General features: G+C 44.8%; 1 protein-coding gene across 1 annotated transcript in view; it reads right to left on the reverse strand.

Moving 5' to 3' along the window:
• Nucleotides 1-19,650, reverse strand: part of B3GAT1 (beta-1,3-glucuronyltransferase 1) — a 53,779-nt gene extending 34,129 nt beyond the window's left edge. Inside the window, exons 1-2 of the mRNA XM_020792165.3 lie at nt 19,532-19,650; nt 18,373-18,498 (exon numbers count right to left, since the gene is read on the reverse strand). The gene's annotated coding sequence lies outside the window, so the exon portion shown is untranslated. The remainder of the gene's footprint in view (nt 1-18,372; nt 18,499-19,531) is intronic.
• Nucleotides 19,651-20,358: the final 708 nt, after the last annotated feature.

Consider the following 20,358-nt stretch of genomic DNA (forward strand, 5'->3'; position numbering starts at 1 on the left):
CCCGTAACACATTTCAGTGCCTTATTGCCTGCAGCACATGCGCTCGGTTCTCCAGCCTGAGTAGCAAGATTAAAATTTGCTGGTCAATGGCACAGTGAAGAAACTTTTGTCTTGATTTAATTATTCTTTTTTAATTTATTGATTTAATTTATTGATTGATGTTTCCGTTGGCTGAGGGAATTATGGGAGTTACGATCCAAAAAAACAAAAAACAAAACAAAACAAGCTTCCCAATGTCTGCTCACAGGTCCTTTTAAAGCTGTCCCAAGATGTCAACAAATTCCAGAATACTGTATGAAGACAGCCAGTGAATTTCACAAGTAATTGGAGGCACTTAGGACTCTATTTCTAAGGGTATTCCTTGGCACTGAGAAGCAACACAGATTCTTTTTTGTCTTGTCCTGGCCCACATCCGATCCCCAGCTTGGATGTCAGCTGAGATGTTCTCATGGAGGAGAACCACCTGAAGGGTTCGGATGGGCACCAGAAGGGATGCAAGTCTGTGATTGGTGAGGTTTCTCAGTGGATGGAGAGGTTCTGCCTGTATTTCACCCTGGATCTTGGGCCGAGACTGCCTTAGTGAAGATTCTGAGATTCTCCCAGAGAGAAGGATGATTCAGGCTGCACCATAAGTTATTAACTGCAGCAGACGGTGTCTCTTCCCATTAAACAGCCGTCGCGCGAGGAAGCTGGGCGAGACAAGAAAGGGACTGACGGGCGGCGAGCGAGCGGAGAGCGCCGCGTGAAGCTGAGATGAAAAATAATGTTGGCAGCATTATTAAAAGATAAATTGGTGGGGGAAGACGGACTGAAGGGTTTAGAATGTTGTAACAAATCCACGACCACCTAGGGCACCAGGGCTGTCAGCGCACAGCATCAGAGACGAGTAGGAGAAGAGAAGAGGCAGAGGCCACGGCAGGGCAAGGAGGAATGCCGTGCAAAATATCCTATATCGTGGTGCCGGCTAGATGAGAAATCAAAGGGTTCTGGGTGGAAGAAGCACCTTTCTGCTGAGTGAGACCATCAGTGGCCTAAACCCAGGGCTATCTACTCTGGATCTCAGCCAGAGTTCCACACTGTCATCATCACCTTTCAACAGACAAGGCCCAGGATTGGAAAGCCTCATTATATGGAATAGGGATTGTTTGACAGCAATTGTCTAGGGTTCCAAAGCTTGCTGTTTTCTAGTTCTGCCTGGAGAAGCTGAGGCTTCAACTGCTGCACTACGGACGGAGGGTGAAATGATTGCATCTAGGGTCCTTTCCAGCAGGGTGGCGAGCACAGGGTCTGCCAGGCATGGTTGGACTCCAAATCCCATCTGCCCAAGCCAGCGTGGGTCATGGAGAAATTGCCTCTCTCTGAATCGGCTTGGCCCAAACAGCCCTTCTAATGAATCCGTCTCAATTATCAACACATCAGGGATGGAGAAAATATTCCCCCTGCAAAAAAACAAAAACAAAAAAACACCCTACATTTCCCAGAATCCCCATGCTTGATGACTTATTCTGTGAGATTTACACACTGGCTGAAGGATCAATTGACAGCCAACCCTTGATGAGTTTCTGGTGTTTGCATTATGCAAGAGATGAGAGTTAATAACACCAGCAAACCTTTCTCTGATCATCTGGATAATGTGTCTGAATAACAGCCACAGCAGTGGCCATTGCCTCCCACCCCACGTGCCCTGCCAACTCTCCCTTTCTCCTGGGTCTTTTTCAACCACAGCTCCTCACTTTCACTTCTAGGGCAGAATAAGGGGAGAGACAGGAGACTGAAGTGCCAGGAAACAAGTCTGCACCACACAGAAAATGTAGCGAATAAGATCGAGTGACAATGAAGAAACTGCTGTTATTTGGTTTGTAATTTATAGTGAATTGCAGAGATGGGAGACCATATTTTTGGTCTGTGTTTCAAATCAGACTGACCCAATCCACATTGAGGCTAATAGATTAGACTCAGTGATTTCTTGGACTGTGGACTTCTGTGCACCATCAAAGATGACCCATCAGCCAAAGCTCCCTGCAAAAATAGCGCTTTTAGGGGAAACTGTACAAAAATACCTCTACATCAAAGAAAATGTACATATATGGATGTATATAGTTGGGAAATGGTGCACAAAACTAAATATAAGTTACCAACCATGCAGTGTGGTAATTTAGACTCCAAATTTAATGGTCTTAGAGCCATGGTGCCCAAACTTGGATAATCCAGGTGTTCTTGGACTGCAACTCCCAGAAACCATCAGCACTAGCTGTGTTGGCCAGGTATTTTGGGAGTTGCAGTCCAAGAGCACCTGGTCACCCAAGGTTGGGAACCACTGTCTTAGAACATTTGCACCCTTTCGATCGGTGGTGGATCAGGGCTAAGGGGTGGTGTATTTATTTATTTTTATCCCCAGTTGCTGCTGCAGGTCATACTGGGTTGGGAAATGGTTGGAAATGGTCATTCCGACCACCACTACCTTGGAGCCTGCAGACTCCCTCTACCTCCAACACATCTCACTAAAAATAAGGGAGAATCAGACTCCTGGAAACCTCTAGGGCAGTGGTCCCCAACCTTGGGCCGCCAGATGTTCTTGGACTTCAACTCCCAGAAATCCTGGCCGGCAGAGGTGGTGGTGAAGGCTTCTGGGAGTTGTAGTTCAAGAACATCTGGAAGCTCAAGGTTGGGGACCACTGCTCTAGGGTGAATGGTGCTCCCTTAAAAGAAGTGAGGAACACTTTGTTTCACTCAAAAATAAGATCTTTACAATATTGAAAAATGTCACCTTTGGGACTGTTTCTTTTTTCTTTTGAGGAAAATGTTCTTCCTTGGACATGGTGGGGGATATTGTATATCTGCCTTCCTTCCCGGTAAAGACATATTTCATAAGACAGCAAGCACGCACACAAACATGTACACCATCAGCACGACTTGCATTATGATTCTAACCTTGTAAGAACCCTTGTGTAGTGACTAATCCTCCTGATGTCTGGAAATAGTTCTGCTCAGTCACCCTCTCCTCTCCCTGATCTGATTTATCAGCATAAGCAAATATAAGGACCATTATGGATCAGAAAGGGCTGAGCAGATGAACTGAAGTTACGTCTGGAAAACAGTCATCTCTGAAACCTGCAAAATTCCAATTCTAGGAGCAGTGGGGGGGGGAGGCTTATGACATCATCAAGAAGTAAAAGGGCCATGGTGATATCATCAAGTGGACCAATCATATCCCTCTGCTTAGCTTCATCAAAGTCTCAAAAGTTCTGAGTTCCAAAAGGCCTGCAACAGATTCCAAAAAATTCCTTCCACTTTGCAATTATCTTCCTATGGATCATTTAAAATGCTGGATTTGCAGACTGATTCTCACTCCCTGCCACCAACCAATTTAACTGGATTTTTCTTCTTTGTTTCTGCTCCATTACTTTGAGGCATATCTCTCTCTTCTGGGTTTTTTTCTTGGGGGGGGGTGCAATATTGTGTGCAAATCAGAGAGCTTGCTTCCCTACTAATCAAGGCCAGCCCTGGGAAATGTTTCCGAAAGCCTCGGTACTCCAGTTCCTCAAGGCCACCGGATCGTTCTGCCAGGACGCAAGTTGACTCATCTCCTGTATTTTTAGCCTTGCTCCCAACGAGGTCACCTGCCTTTTGCATAACTTGAAACTTATGCACAGGCTTCTTTTCTGGTCTGGATTTTTTTTGGCAAGAGGGAGATGGGTTTGAGGGAGACGGGGCAAAGCGGTGATCACAGACATTAGCCATAGCGCTAGAACGGGAGTGTTGTATTTATAGCCCAGCTCTGGGCAAAGTAACCCTGGCCCTGGGCAGCTGTCACTTCCGCTATTTCAATACGAGGGCAGAGGGGGAGAGAGAGAGAAAGAGAAAAAAAGAGATTCATGGGGACAACAGTCCTCTTCTTGCCTGCTCAGCACATCATCCTCAGCCCTCTGTCTTTTGGTGCAAGGGGCATGCTGTGGAATCGGAGACATGCCCTGCGGCACAGACGCCTTCACACACCATTGCACATATGCAACTGAGAAGAGTAACTGCGGGACCTGGTGGTCACAACCTCCTGACAAACGGGTCCTGTGATACCTTAACATCAGCTTATCTTGCAACCCTGGCTGTTACAGGTGCCTATTGGACAACCTTGTCCAATGCTAAAAGGTCAATGTGAGAAGGCTCCTTGATTTTCCTGTTGCCACTGACACTACGGGTTTGAAAAAGATACTCAGAGGAGTTACAGCAGAGGGCCCATAACACAGTGGTAGATGATAGAATCATAGCATTGTAAGTTAGGATACCAAAATTGGAAGGAATACCAAAGGAACCTCATGGCACGGGAGTTAAGCTACAGTACTGCATTCAAGACTGTGCTCACAGCCTGCGTTCGATCCCAGTGGATTTGGGTAGCCAGAAGACTGACTCAGCCTTCTACCCTTCTGAAGCAGGCAAATGGAGAACCTAGTTGTAGGGGGGAAGGCAATGTGTAGCCTGAATAATTAAATTGTAAACCACCCAAAAATGGCTTTAAGCTCTATGGAGTACTATATAAGCAGCACTCTTATATCTAGTCTAGCCCTCTGCCTTTACAAGAATCCAGAGTTAAAACATGTGGATGTCACACATAACCTCTGCTTACGTGCTTCTAATAACTTCCTACTGAGGAAGTCCATTTCACTACCAACTGGCCCAGGACGTTCCTCCAAAAGCTGAATCAAAACCTCATTACTTGTAATTTAAATCCATTGCTTCGTCTCCAACAGTCGAGGACAGTGGTCCCCAACCTTGAGGCTGCAGATGTTCTTGGACTTCACTTCCCAGAAATCCTGGCCTCTGCTGGTGGAGTCCAAAAACATCTGGAGGTCCAAGGTTGTGGACCACTGGTCTAGGAGAAGCAAAAGATGCACTTGCTCCAGTTGCATCTTTTAGAGATCTGAAGATTGCTATCATATTGTCCCTGGATTTCACCTCTTCTCCAGGCTGAACATCGCCAGCTGCCTCACCTGCTCCTCCTAAGGTTTAGTTTCCAAACTCTTCACAATCTTGGTGGACCTACCTTGGATACATGACACCTTGCTGATCTCCTTCTTAGACTGTGGTGCCCAGAACTGGACACAGCACCCCAGGTAAGATCTGACCAAAGCAGAATGGGGTGGTATCCTTACTTTCCTTGATCACTATTGATCTACATGACTATACCACCTGTTTCTCAATGGCTTTTAGGAAGCAGGAATAGAAAGACCTCTGCCTGGATCTTAATTGAAGCTGCTCATCAGAGCAAGCAAACTAGAGTACCTGGGCTGGTAGCTCTCTAACTTAATATAAGCCATCGTAGTTGGGTTCCCTCCAGATGTTATGCACTGCATCAGAGTACAGCACCACTGGCTAATAGGTTTGGTGGTGCTCATGGAATATATATGCCAAGACATTTGGAGGGCACCAGCTTTGGAGATGCTGGCATTAGGGCAGTTTCATGAGTTGTATTGGAAGAAGAAAGCCTATTCAAAATAATGAAAAGTGAAGAGGAACAGATAAAATGCAGTGACACCACAAAGCTGTGACCCATACATGCAGTTCCACCACCAAATTCAACCAAAAAGGAAAGATAAAGTTCATTTGGACAATCCCAAACCTAGCTGCCAAGAAGCAAATGACAGAGAAAGCAGATGATGATGTGTCTCAAGCAAGAGTGAGAGTGAAGGTTAAAAAGCATAAGATCTTTGTCTTCATTTCCAGCCCCAGATGTTCCAGGTAAGGCTTCTAATATTTACATTAGGCTTAGCCGGTTCCAAAGTTTTATGCAGTCTGCCAGCTTCTCTCATTCTCCGCATTGGTAGGGATTAGACCAGATGGTGCGTGGGACCTTTTGGATTTCTCAATTCTACGATTGTTTGCATTATTTACACTGTTGCCCTTTGACAGCTGAACAAGGAGTCCAAGACTTGAGCCAACCTGGCCTAAATGGTGGGGACCATGTGTCTTAGTCGTGAAAGACAAATAATCTGTTTCAAGATCTAACAGAGTACAAGCCACTGCTTATGGGCATCCTCCATTGGAAGAACTGTTCAAGATGTCCTTCCAAAGTTCACACCTGGACCATAACTGCAGATCAGGCACACGGGACTCTCATGCCCCCAATAGGTTGAGATACATTGGTGGTTGTTATATGCCACCCAGTTGCTGCCAACTTAGAATGACCCACATCTGGTTTTCAAGTTATGTGAGATGGGAGTGGTTTGCTGTGGCCGCCCTCCAGTGAGTTTCCGTGGCTGAACAGCATTTGTACCCAGATCTGCCAAGACATTGGCATTCTATCTACTACACCATGTAGGCTTTGGGAACCATTATTATGCTATTACAAGGACATGCTTTGTTTCCTTATTTACTTCTATCCCAATCTGTGTTTGCATTAGGAATTGCAAATTTCCTCATGCACATTTTATGAAAACCAATGTCTTATTTTGCTCACTTTTTTGGCGTTGCATTTCTTTGTTTTGCAATATATGTGCAAATAGCCATCCTAGGCTGAGGTCATTCACTTGGGTTAGAGCCCAGTTTTAGACTTTCTGTTCCTGGCCCAAGTTAGACAGTCTCATTTCATCCCATTTTTTAACTTGAGTCTTTTCAGCTGAACTCAGTGGGGCCACCCATATTGTTCTGCTACACCAGTGGTTCCCAACCTTGAGTCTCCAGATGTTCTAGGACTGAAACTCCCAGAAGCCTTCACTTCCAGCTGTGCTGGTCAGGATTTCTGGGAATTGTAGTCCAGGAACATCTGGGGACCAAAATTTAAGCATCACTGAGCTAAAGCCTCATGTCCCATGTTAGACCTATAGAGAGAAAGATGCCTGAATGGAGGTCATCTCTCCCAGTCCTCTCATTTCACAAACATGCAAGAGGTTTAGCTGGACTGAGAGACTGGACATGTTCAGTTTCACCTAGAATTCTCCAGCTGGCATTATGGTCGGTGAATCCTGAAGAATTCCGGAAGCTCTGATAATAATAATAATAATAACTATGTTGTCACTTGGGGAGAATTGAATTGCTCGGCTGGAGGACTTTTGACAAGGAAACTAAAAGCTCAGCAGATACATCCACAAAGGTGCCTGCCTGGCCTGTAATGCAGAAAAGTTCCCCAATTAAAAATCTGAAGCTGCAAGTTCCATTTTAAGACTTTCCAGAGGCCAGAGGCTGTTAAACATTTATGAAGATGGCTCCATTAAATTTCATTCTTGATGCCCAGATTCTGCTTGACTTATTTCTTGGCTGTGGGAAGGGCAGGATGGAAAGAGAGAGAGAGAAACAAACCTCCAACACTCAATGCAGTCACAAATGAAATATGGGGTTCTAGCCACATTCTCAACTTATAGGGTGCATATTTTTCCCAAGTTCAGCCAAATTAGTTGTTCAGCTGTCGATCCCAGGTAGTCACACTGAGAGTGGGAATGGAGTTTCTCCACTAGACAAAAGTCATTTTCCCAAGCCAGAGGTTCCCAACCTTGGGTCCTCAGATGTTTCTTGGACTACAATACCCAGAAATCCTGGCCAACATAGCTAGTGCTGAAGACTTCTGGGAGTTTTAGACCAAGAACATCTGGGGGGGCCAAGGTTGAGAACCACTGTCTTATGGCGATCCCTGGTAGATGGACTTGATCACACAAAAAATTGCACTCCTGCCTAATAAAATCAGACGGATTTGTCCTCAAAATTGCATGATGTCTTTCCTTCTTCGCACCATAGGCTAGGTCTTTAAAATGAGTGTCCGAATTGTGTGGTAAAAGTCAACGTGAGCTGTATACTCTTCTAATTTTGGTTTCAACGCTCACTATCAAAACAAGGAAGATCTTCCTTGAGGTTTGAGAATCAGCTGAACCCCACAGTCCCTGACACCCTGAGATTCTATGACCAGGGAGATTTTCTTTGCCTTTATAAGGAAGCTCAAGCAAAGCAGTGAAGCCACGCCTACAAGACTACTATTATTATTTGTACTTCCAGAAAAACCCTGCCCTCTGCCATTCTGTCAATTGCTTAAACAGGTCCTGAATTATGAATGCATGCCAATGTAGGGAGACGCAAGACGCGCCATTACCATGCATACAATTACAAGCTCGGCTCTTATGTTTTTCTGTGTATACGTTCATGGATCATTGAGTGGATAACTACAGGCAGACACGTCGAGAGAAATCCAGTCATTTTACCTGATGAAGGGAGGGAAGGAAAAGACTTAACTCAGAGAGGTTATGGGCCAGGCCTGCTAACGACAGCCTGTCGGAATTGCTAACTCGTCCTCAGACATACTAAATGAATTATTAAATTAATCTTCTTGCTCATAAGACACTTTTATTAATGGCTTCTGGAAATAGCTCCCTGTATGGCTAACGTGCTGTGAGGACATGCAAAAGAAATTTCCGGAATAATTTAGATTTTTTTTTTTTTTTGGAGGGGGGGGAAATAATTCATGGATGGATCCCAACTGGTTCTCTAACTCTGTGATGTAAAGCCAATGCTGGTTGCAACTTTAAAGAAGGTCCACAAGATGATGCTGGAATTTGAACTTCCAGCATATCCTAAATTTGGAGTCAGGGGAGTGAAAATTTATCCTTTTGGCCTATACGAATATTACTTGTTGGAGTGTATTTCCTTAATGGCATCTGCCCGACCCACAAGATCATCCAGTCGAAGCTCCTCTGGGTGGCCACCTCGAGGAAGGCCCATAAATCTTCTACTAAAGGCAGAGCCTTCTTTGTGATGTCTCCAACTTTATGGAACCAGCTTCTGGAGGAGCTCTGCCTAGCCCCCCTCCCTGCTGACATTTAGGAAGCAATTAAAAACACTGCTTTTCAGAGAGCTTTCCACACTGACCTCAGCTGAGCACCTCCCCTGATGCTGCCTTTTTCTTTCCCCTCCTCTTCTTCCCTCCCCTTTCTTCCTCTATCCTCTCTGGGTTTATATGATTACTTGGTGCTATTTACTTTTTTAGGGTTATTGTTGCTATTTTTATTTTTGTTTTCTATTACATATATTGTAAGCAATCCACCCAGAGTAGTGCCCTGACACTAATGGGAGTGTGATACAAACTGAATGAATGAATAAAATAAAATAAAATAAAACAAAATAAACCTCCCAGAATCACAGGCTGAGAGTCAGAATCAAGAAAGGAACCCTTCCCCAACTCTGGACATGCCAATGACTCACTCTAATCAAAAGGAGGAATGTTTGGAGTGGATGTACATGTGGTTGTGTCTATATGTGTGTGTGTGGACAAGCAAGAGTCATAGCAGCACCAACGTTGCATGGAGAAGTCCCATGTTTGATCTCCTGTAGTCTAAAAATCTTGGGTGGCAAGCTGATAAAACAGATCCCTGATAAAAATCCAGGAGAATGTCTGACAATCAGGGTAGCCAACATGGAGCTAGAGAGGGACAAGGAGTTTGAGCTGGCATTAGGCAACTTCAGTCCTATGTTTGTTAATTTGGCAAAAGCAGCTAGACCAGGACTGTGACCTCTTGAGAATTGGGCTGAATGCATCAGGATCAGAATTGATGCTCCTTAGTTTATATTGAAGTCTCCAGGTTAAGGTTGCTCAGTTGTTGAAGCAATGAAGGAATTCAGTTCCTTGTGTCTTGTAGGTGACATCCAAACACAAGGGTATAGAAAGAGACTTGGTGTATTAGACTATCAAGATCAAGGATGGGAATCCTACAAGACCTTCTGATGCTGCTGGACTCAGATTTCCATCAGTCCCAGAAAACATAGCCAGAGGCTGGAGGTGATGAGAGCTGGACAAACTATAGAGAGTTGTTATCCACCTTTGATGTAGGTGAAGAGGCTGTTTTTACAGTGGTCAACTAGATATTGGTAAGTAGGATGTGCAAATATTAGCTCTCTTCCACCATTGCTCCACAGCAGTTGGTATTCAGTGGTTCACAGGAGAACCTGCCCAGGATTTTAGTCTTGTCTTTATGGGAGCTATCCAAGGTGATGAATCTCTTTGGGGGGGGGGATAGGGTTCAGAACCCTGGACAGCTCCAGAAAATTTTCAGACAGAAGCCTAAAATGAATTCATTTCCTCCATGAACCTGGAAGAACCAGCTTCCTTTTACTTCACCTGCTAGTGAATTACCCAGAGGTTTTCTGGGTAATGAGCCACCTTCAAGGCTGAAAAAAAACTAAATTCCTGAATATATACAGCAAGAGTCCATTTCATGTAGACCTTATTGGGTGGGTCATCCAGATGCAGAGCCTGGGAAAGTACCTCTAAGTTCCGATTCAAGTATGGTGTAAACCTGATTCCTGTAGCATCTTAATCCATTTTGCATAAGTTGCTTTTTCATGCCTCTTTCTAGGTACTGGTGGCACTTCAAGAGATGAAGCTGTGTTAGTCAGGTACATCAAAACAAGAAAAGCCACAATATCAAACAAAAAACAACAAACCCAAACAACCCTCCCCCACAAATAAATAAAACCTATCAAGGGCTGCATACATTTGAAGAAACCAGTTGCAATGCACAAAAGTCTATCTATCTATCTATGATCTGCATTTTGAATCCTCTGGAGTATCTAAGCACTTTCCAAAGTCAGCCCCACATATAGCATGTTACAGTAATCCTGTTGAGATGCAACTAAGGCATGTGTCACCGTAGCCCTTCTCTTGGCGACTTTATTGTGTCACGCCAAATTTTGAAAGAGACCTTCAATCATCAGCTTCCAGAAGCCTATACAAATTACACGGTCTGAATCCAGCGTGCACAACGATTGGGAAAGGTTGCTACTTTTTGACAAACATCTGTTACAGCCCTCATTTAGGTTCCGCTTCGTTGCACTGTTCTATTTATTTTCAAACAATAACTCCAAACTGTTCACAAACCAAATCCTAAATGCCCGAGTTTCAGCCTGCAAATCTGAGATGCTATTTGGAGCACAGTTTGCAGGTAATTCCACTGCTCCCCCACATTTTGAGCAATTGACTTGGGCAGAGGAAGAAAAGAGCATGCTTGGTTGTTAGCAAAACCTATGTGCTTGGCGGCTTTTTCTTAGTGCAGCCACTGTTGGAAGGGCAGGCATAAAAAATTGCATTGTTTAGCAGAATGGAAAGAGACCCGAACCAATTGCAGAGACACCAGAAGAGCAGTTCCTTTGCTAGATATAATACTCCCACTAATGGGCAATGTTATGAACAGAGCTAATTTATAGGATTTAAATGAAAGTTTCAGGAGTCCCCAGAGACAAGCAACAGGATGGGCAAAACTACGACATGCAGCTTCTACTGGCTTCCAAAATCCAAGTGCATGTTTTTCTCTGCATATAATGAGGAATACTTGAGCAAGCAACCCGCCCTTCCAATCTGCAACGGTACATTCCAAACACAACTGACCTGGTGATCATGTAGCTTGGCTTGCATGAAACAGAGACAACTGTATATAACATGACGACGAAGACTTTGGAGCAAACCAGTAAATGGAATACCAAATTCTCTGGGCATTTGTAATACTCTCAGTGGCTTGAGACGATGGATGTGGTTCTTGCCTACCTTTGGAATGCATGGTTCCTGCTTGGCTGAACATGGTCGCTGATGTATGCCAGGTTGTGGCTCATTGGCCTGAAACTCAACTCCAAGCAGGAACAAAGCGATTCCCATTCTCTGTGTGTGGAACAGCAACGAATCACCATGGACAAGAGGGGGGGGAAGTAAAAAAAGGAGATGGGTTGCTGGACCAGAGAGTCATTTGTTTGGAGGGATTTGGCTTCTAAAGCCTGATGACCCAAACTTCTCGGTTGCTTTTCACTTCAGTAGGTAAAGATCAGAAACTGGAGTGCCCAAAGTGCGTTTAAAAATGGAAATAGCTGTGTATGAAGGTTAGAAGGAACCCTTCAAAGCCCGTTCCTTTTGATTAGAAGTACAAGATGCTGCGAGATCTGAACAGCTGTGAGATAGGATATTAACTCCTCTAAGACACAGCAGTGAATGCAGCCAGTGTAGATAGCTTTTAAAAAGGGTTAGATGAGAACTCTCTCTCTCTTTCATTCTTTCTCTCAATTTCTTTCTTTTATTACAAGTTCCAGAATCCCACAGTCACCATGGCTAGGGATGGTGCTACTAGTAGGATTTTGGAAGTTGCATTAAAAGCACACACAAAAATGCATCACCTCTCTGTGCAAACGAAAGAATTTGCTTTAATCTCTTTTCTTTTTACAAGATGTATATTAACATGGTTTAAGTGCAATTATATTTCAATATCAATATCTTAATTTGTTGCAATCATGTACTTTTTAGCTGCTGTAGGCCACCTTGAATTCTTGCATTGGGATAAAGATTTGATATAAGTGAATACCCCCCTACGGATACCCAGTGTGGTGTAGTGGACAAAATGACAGACTAGGAGGCCTGGATTCAAATCCCCTCTCTCAGCCATAGAAACTGACCGGGATGGGTGGGTGGACTTTTAAAAACTCTCCTTAAATATCTCACTCGCCTTGAATGCCCAATTAGGATCACTATAGGTGAGTTCCGACTTGATGGCACATTACATAATGTCTATCTACCTACACAAGGATGGCAGAGCCATTAGCAGTGTATAATCAGGGTAGCTAAACAGCAGGTTCATCCAGAGAGGAGAGGAGGAGAAAGTTACTTTTTTAAAAACTAGAGCTACCAGTATTCTCCAGCCATTATACACAGTGGTCATGCCAGCTGAGGGGTTCTGGGAGTTCTTGTCCAAAAAAAAAAAAGGCAAGTTCTCTCACATCTGGTCAAGTATGATTCAGAGTGCCTGCTGTTGAAGATTATATCTGTTTTCATACATTTCACAGCCTTTCTCAATTTGGTGTCTTCCAGGTATTTATGAATGTCAACATCTTGAATCAACTCCAGCCAACTAGAAGCTTCTCAGTCTATTTGGATGGATGGCCATTTCTGGAAATGGGCCAGACCGGATGGGCCGTTGTCTTTTTTCAGGGTGAGGTCTCACACCCACCCATCTGCAATAAGCTCAGTGTTTGCCCCTTCTAAATTTTTGGTTTCTTCTGCAACAAGCCGTGGAATGAGGAGACTGGGAGACTGAGGTGGTGGAGATATGAGGTGCAACAATGGACCGCACCACTTTGAGGTGGGGCAGGGTGGAGGAATCCATGTGGAAAAGATATGGCAAGTAGAACACCAGTACAAAGTATCACTGTGCTAATCAACTCCCTGAAAGCCTAGCTTTTTCTTGCATGGGTTTTACCTTAGAAGCAATATTGTCTGCTTGCCAGTAACATTGCCATCCCACCTTCTAGTCCAAACCTGGGCTACACTGGGCTACTTCCTCCACTTTCATAAACCTCGTGGTGTCAGTTCATTAGTATCATTACGCATCAATTCAAAGAATAATATACTGAAAAGGTTGAGGGAGAGAGTGGTGGATGGCGGAGACTATTTTGTCAAAAAGCAAGTTATTTTGTTCTTTCACAAAAAGATTTCCAAAATGCAAAGGGAGGGGGGCGGGAGGAAGTGCCCCATTCCTGCAGATCTGTAGATCTATATTGCACGCATTCTCCCACTGGCAAGTTTTCATATGTCATTATACTAACTGCAGCCTTACTGTTACTTGTCATAACTAATAATACTGATGCACCACCAGACAGTATATATCAATGAATTTTAAGGAAGAGGATGAGGAACCCCCTTTGTGGCCTCAGAATGCTGTCAGGAAAGAGGGAAAGAGAGAGGGAAGAGGGGAGAGATTGAGAGAGATTGAGAGAGAGAGAGAGAGAGAGAGAGAGAGAGAGACAGCAGAGTGAAACAATACATTCAGCCTGTGGAGATAAAGTAAGTCACTTATAAGAGATCATACCCTTGTATTTCACTTGAATGGAACCACAGCCATTACCACCCACTAGACAGAGTAACTGTTTCTTCCTTGTATGCACTGAGACGGTAGATTAAATCCACATTTTTAACTGCTTGTTAGCCACTCTGATTACACCATCCGACTCTTCAAGAGTTTCTCTTTGTGGAGGATATGCAGCATTTTGCAGATGACCCACCACCTATCTCCAGCCAAGCCCCTAAGTTTCTCCACCAAGCCAATCCTGTCACGAGGGGAATGAAGATGATTGCTTTTAAGTGGCAGGTTTTGGAGGGGGCTGCCATGATAGAGCAAAAATTTCTCTCTCTCTTCTATTGCTCTTGGTGCGGACCCGTCATAAACCGACTCTCATTCCAGAATTTTCTTTTGAGCTGTCTGCCAATGAAATAATTGTCATCTCTCTATTGAGTAGATTTCATAAAGAAGACCAGTATGAAGGCCCCAGCATGTCTCGGGTTGTGTGAATCACCCATTTGAAAATGTTTTTCATAAAAATCTTCTCCCGTTGTTCTTGCGAATAGGCTGTGCGACAGTGTCCTGGACACAGCTAAAGCACCCTGAGAAATGTGATTACTCTTATCAAAACTCCATTACAATTCGCTCAGAATCCCCACTGTAAGATCTTTCCATTTTATTTCAAATTTAACTTCAGGCAAAAATTGGGCGACACACAGCAATGTCTGAACACTCCATCCTATCTTCTATTTTTTTCTTCTTCCTTCCCTGAGATGTCACTTAAACAAAAAGAAAAAGAAAAAGACTTCCCTCAAACCCTCTGCATGTTTCGCCTGGTTAAAGACCTTCAGGGTCATATTTCATGGCACTTGATGGCAATTATAGTTGTCCTTCCCCACTTTGCTTGAATCACATGGCATTTGCCTGTTTATACTCTGCATCTAGAAAACCCTGCAAACAATTGACATGATGTCATGTTGTTGTCGTTGTTGTTGTTGGCCCCCTGAATAAGCCCTGTTGTACAGATATGGAGCAAATTGTGATGGGTCAAGAAACAGCTCATGCTGAAACAAGGTTTTGCACTGTGCAAAAATGAAAAAGACATTCTATAGATAAGGATGAATTCCAGGCCAAGAACAGGACCACAACAGTGTAGGACCTGTTACATTACACCAGCAGTAGAGGAGTACCTTCACTCCTCCAGATGTTGAGGAACTCCTCCAGATGTTGACGCTGCTATCATGCTTCACCACTGGCTAAGTTAGCTAAGGCTGATGTGAAATCAAATTCAAGAGGATGTGGAAGACCACAGATACATAACGTTCCTGTGTATTACAGGAAGTTAGGTCAACTTTGACCTAGAGTTGCTACCACATACTCAGAATACATATATTTGCCACTGATACAAGAAGTTAAGGAGGATTAGATCTGGTTAATACCCGGATGGGAGACCATTGGAGAGTAGCAAAGACCTCTTTCCTCTAGAACAGAATCTTTTCTGAAATCTGGAAGAGTCACTGCCAGACTGAGTCAAGAATCCTGGGCTAGATGGGCCAATAATTTTGACTCAGTATATGGCTGTTTGCTGTGTTAGTGGAGCACCTATCAAACAACAATACCAAAGCTCATAGTGATCCAGTACTGTTTTCTGACCAACAATTTGCTGAGGAAGATAGGATGTTCACAGAGGCTTCCCAGAGAGCTCCTCTGGGAAGGATGTTGATAGTCAGCACTGCAGGAGAAGAGAATGGCAGAATGAGTGTCCACAAAGCTCAGGGTTGTTGTTTTTTTTTGCCACTGGGAATGTCCTCATCCTGCCTCTCATCTATTTCTGAGTGATGTGAAGAAGACCTCTCCTTAAGGTTGTCGATGAGTTGCTTGGGAATCTTTCAGCCCTTATGGTGGAAGGGCTGAAATCATTGAATCAGGATTTCCTAATTTTAGGGGAATATGTAATTTGAGAGAGAGAGAGAGAGAGAGAGAGAGAGAGAGAGAGAGAGGGAGAGCACCAAAGCCATCAACCTCCCTGTGAGTTTTGTTCATACACATGTACTCTTGCCCTCCCTCCTTCTCCCAGACATACAGAACTTCGTTCCACTCTGCTGTAGAGATGAATTATTCTGTCAGAAAAGGCATGTAAACACACTGTGTGAATCACTGTGTCAGTGTCTCTTTTGCTCAGAGTATTAAGCACTGATAAGCTGACTTGGAGCTGTTTTCCCCAAGATATTTTGAACTTAGACGTAGTTACACCATAGACACAAAACCACAGACTGCATGCTGGGTCAATTATTAACGGAAGACACACATTTCAAAATATCATTTTCCTCTTGAAAACACACCAAACCAAGGCTGTTCTCCCCTTCCTACACTGATTCACCAACACGGTAAAGAGACAGAGGATCCAGGGTTTGACATTTATTTCTCCTGGAATAAATAATTCTTCTCATCTGTTTGGGGCCTATAATTTCAACTGGTTAACCTAGATAATTTCTGATTTATCACAGAAACTGCCCATGTCTTTGCCTTGACTGCAAAGGGTGGGTGTTCTGCCTGGCAAAGAACTCGGTGACATTCAGAAGCTTGCATATTGTCCCATGTCATTCCATGTTAGATCGAAATGAGAAGCACTGAGTGGTTTGGGGGGTCTCCTGTCCTTTAGAAGCAATATGGCCATGATAATCTACAGGGTGGGTGCTTGTGTAAAGCAGGACTGTCCCTGAATCATAGGAAGGAACAAAGGAAGTTGTCGGAGAAAGAATCAGACCATCGGTCCGTTTCGCTCAGTGTCATCTGCACCCACTGGCAGAGATGCTCCAGGATCTCAGTCATATCTGGAGATAGCAGGACCAAACCTGAGCAGACACGGCTGGTGACTCTAGGTTCATAATGGCTGTGACTCTGGTCCAGTTTTTAGTCTGAACTTTGCAGTAAGTACACAAGTTACTGAACCTATTTTGGGGATAGAATTCAGTACCTTGGATAGTTCCTGTAAATTTCAGAGTAAAATCTCAATTCACCATTCTGGGGAACTGGAGACACTATCCCCAGAGGGGGAAAAAACCAGCAGCCCCAACCTTAGGACCTTTTTTTCATGAAAAGCAACACATTTGTGTTCTTATGATTGAACTGTGGTCCCTTCTGACATTGCAATAAAACCCAAAATTTCAAATCATTCTGTTATCATCGTATTCTCATCCACTCCAGATTGTTTGACGATGAACACAGTTCTAAGACCAGCACAAAAGCTAGAGTTAAACAAACATGCATCGTTACTGTGGTTCTACTATTTTGTGATGCATCAGTGGTTGAAAAGACAGGGGAAACTGCAGATCCAAGCTATCAGGACCCTTGCACTGACGTACTGTACCTTTTCTTTACTAATTGCCAAACCAGACTATGATGAAGACATGTGTGCATGGAGGTCATCGCCCTGATCACTGAACTCTCCTGATTGAAGGAGGCAACCTTTCTCCGTAGGTCACAAGCCAGTGGTTCTATCTGCAAACACACATACACTGCACCTTCAAATGTCCCAGTGGCTCAGAGGACACCTAAAATACTGGGATGCTTACATACATGAACAAAAGTGCTAATCATATGGAATTACACTACTGGGGCCAAGGGGCAGGGCCAGCCACGGATGGTTAAGAGAACAGGAGGGTTTTGTTTTTTCCCAAATTGGTTTCCACCCTACATACGCCCCAAGTTTAAAATGTCAGAGTTCTTTCTTTGGATTCTAGTTTAGGAAACAAGTTGCACAAGGGAGGCCCAACACAAAAGAGTCATTGTTTGCGCAATGAATTCCACATTGATTTCCACACTTGCACCCCATTTTTTTAAGTAAGCCACTCACCCCTCTTTGCTTGCACTTGGTCTCCCTTGTGTGTGTGTGTCTCTCACACACACACACACATTTCATCCACCTTTCTCTTGAAACCTGTCTAGAAGTTGGCTACAAGGAGTCAAAAAGGCAGGCGGGAATGGAAGAAAAGAGGTCTCACCCAAGCAAAATCACATGCGAGCTCTCAGTTCTCTCCCCATCAAGGTTGACATGCTATATCTACAGCTCTGTGCAAGTGTGTGTGTGTGTGTGTGTTAAACAAGGCAGGGAGAAGGCAAGTGCCAAAGGGTTGCAGTGCTTTGTCCACTGCTTGCCTCTAAGGGTTGATCACACAAAAAGGGGTATATCTTCTCGAGACCACCACCAGCAGGCTAGCCAAGGGAAAACCTGGATGTCAAGTGTGAGACAGTGAAGGGGCTTGGAAAATCCAGGTCGCTCCCATGGGGGAGGAAGATATAAAGAGAGTGTAGGAGACAAAAAATTAGGGATCCTGGCCACTTCAAGGTGGCAGAAGACCAGCTGCTTTCCTGTACCCCAGTCAACCCCTGCAGTAACCCCCCAAATACTCTCCTTTCTCTGCTCTAAATAAAGATAAGCAAGAGCCAATTGTATCCTTCAAAAACAAAGTCCCTCACCCTTCCCCTTTTCTCCCCATCTCTAACCCCAAAAACGGAGATTTCCTGAGCATAAAGGAACTCTGTCTAGCTCAGCAGAAGCAATCAAGAGGAAGAAAGAAAGCTGTACCTTATTCCAGCAGCTTGAATTGCCTTCTCTCTCCATCTCAGCAGCGCCTATTCATCTTTTAATCCTTGGAAACAGAGGCACAATTCAAAGCATCTTCTTCCACGCGGTCCTTCCAAAGCCTCTTTTCTTTTAATAAATAACAATAATAATAAAAAAAATCCAAGCAAAATCACCTCCAATCCCCCACCTCTCCAGAATCTGTTTCCCCTTCCTCCAAGCGAGGCTAATGATGATGATTTTGGAAGGGGGAAAAAAAACCAAGAATCACAGCAGAACAGTTATGCCCCTTCCCTTGGCGCTCCCCATCTTCTTGGAAAGACCATCGCTCCCCTCCGGCTCGTCTGGGCGCAAAAGCGCAGTGTTTAATGGAGAGAAAGCAGGGAAGGATGAATAGGCGAGTGTAAGAGAGAGAGCTTGAGGAAGAAAAAGAGAAAATGGGAAGGGGGAAAGGCCAGAGGGAGGGAGCATCAGAGAGGAGGCAGAGCTTGGATTCCCATCTGTGGCTGATGGGTTTATGGCTAGAGAAACACTGACAATCCCCCCTCCCCACCATGCACGTGCCCCCCTCCTCCCAGAGTCACAGTAAGGAGGTCCTCTGTGGCTGCTAATGGCCTGTACCAATTTATCCCACTTAAGCAGGGGGGGCAAATCTCCCTGCAAGAGGGAAGGGAAGCCGAGCCAGCCTCCCCGATGCTCCCCACTCCCCCAGTCGAATTGGTTCCTGCGCTGCCCAGTTGGCAACACCATCCCCAGGAGACTTTAAAGCACTTGGAATGGATGAAGGGGAGGGGAGAGGCTGCCCCAACCCGGGGAGCGAGGATGCAGGATGAGGGACAAACAGAAAAGAGGAAGGGGCCTCTGTGGGAAATTCCTGCCCTTGGCATGGAAAGGGAGGATCAAAGTGGATGGTGGAGGCAGGTACGGTTCCCTTCGAAAGCACATGGTGCTTTGCAACCCTGATGCTCAGCTCACTGGGTCGTTTTAAAAAGAGCTGGGCTTTGTATGATTCAAACAGGTTTCTGAGGTTGGCTACTGGAAAACACAGAGTTATTTCAACCCAGCTGTATTTTAACCCCCACCCTTTTCCCTTGCAACATACAACCCACACTTTCCACCCCAGAACTCCTCTCTCTTTAAAAAAAAAGGGATCTTTTTGCACCATATTCTGGATCTCCTTCATTTCTTCTTCCTCCCTTTAAACTCCTCCGGGAGTGAACCCCACAGGCTGCTCCAGCATCAGTCACACCCTGTTTTCAAGGAACTCTTCACTATTCTCCCATTTCCCTCATCCCATGGATCTCGCCTCCCTTGTGTTAGCCCGGAAACCAGAAGGTGGAGCTGAAGTGTAGCTTTATAAGTTGAGGAAATGGCACCTAAGTTAGGGATAAGTGCTTGGTGACCGTTCAAGCTGCAGGACCATGGACAGAGAATGGAGGACTCCATGGAGCTGTCCAGTGAGGTCAGATGTGGAAGAAACCATGGGATGGCTGAAGAACTGCAGTTGTGGCCCAATGTGTGGGAGATGCCGGAGATGCCGTTCTGTCCCTTCAGCGTTGCCTGGAGTCCGTACTGGAATGGATGCAGGAGAACGGGCTGAGGCTGAACCCGGACAAGACGGAGGTACTGAGGGTGGGCGCCCCCACACTTGGGGATATGGGAAACTCTCTCACTTTTGGGGGGGTGACTTTGTCCGCCAGGGATGGGGTCCGCAGCTTGGGGATCCATCTGGACCCGGCGCTCACCATGGAATCCCAGGTGGCGTCCGTGGTCCGCACCGCTTTCTTTCATCTTAGGCGGATAGCCCAGCTGCGACCCTATCTTGATGTTGGGGCTCTCACCACTTTGGTGCATGCGCTTGTAATCTCAAGATTAGACCACTGTAATGCGCTCTACGTGGGGCTACCTTTGAGGCTGCTGCGGAAACTACAGGTGGTGCAGAATGCTGCGGCCAGATTACTCAGTGGAGTGAGAAGATACCAACATATC

Source organism: Pogona vitticeps, chromosome 8 (genome assembly GCF_051106095.1).
Source record: "Pogona vitticeps strain Pit_001003342236 chromosome 8, PviZW2.1, whole genome shotgun sequence".
NCBI classification, from domain to species: Eukaryota; Metazoa; Chordata; class Lepidosauria; order Squamata; family Agamidae; genus Pogona; species Pogona vitticeps.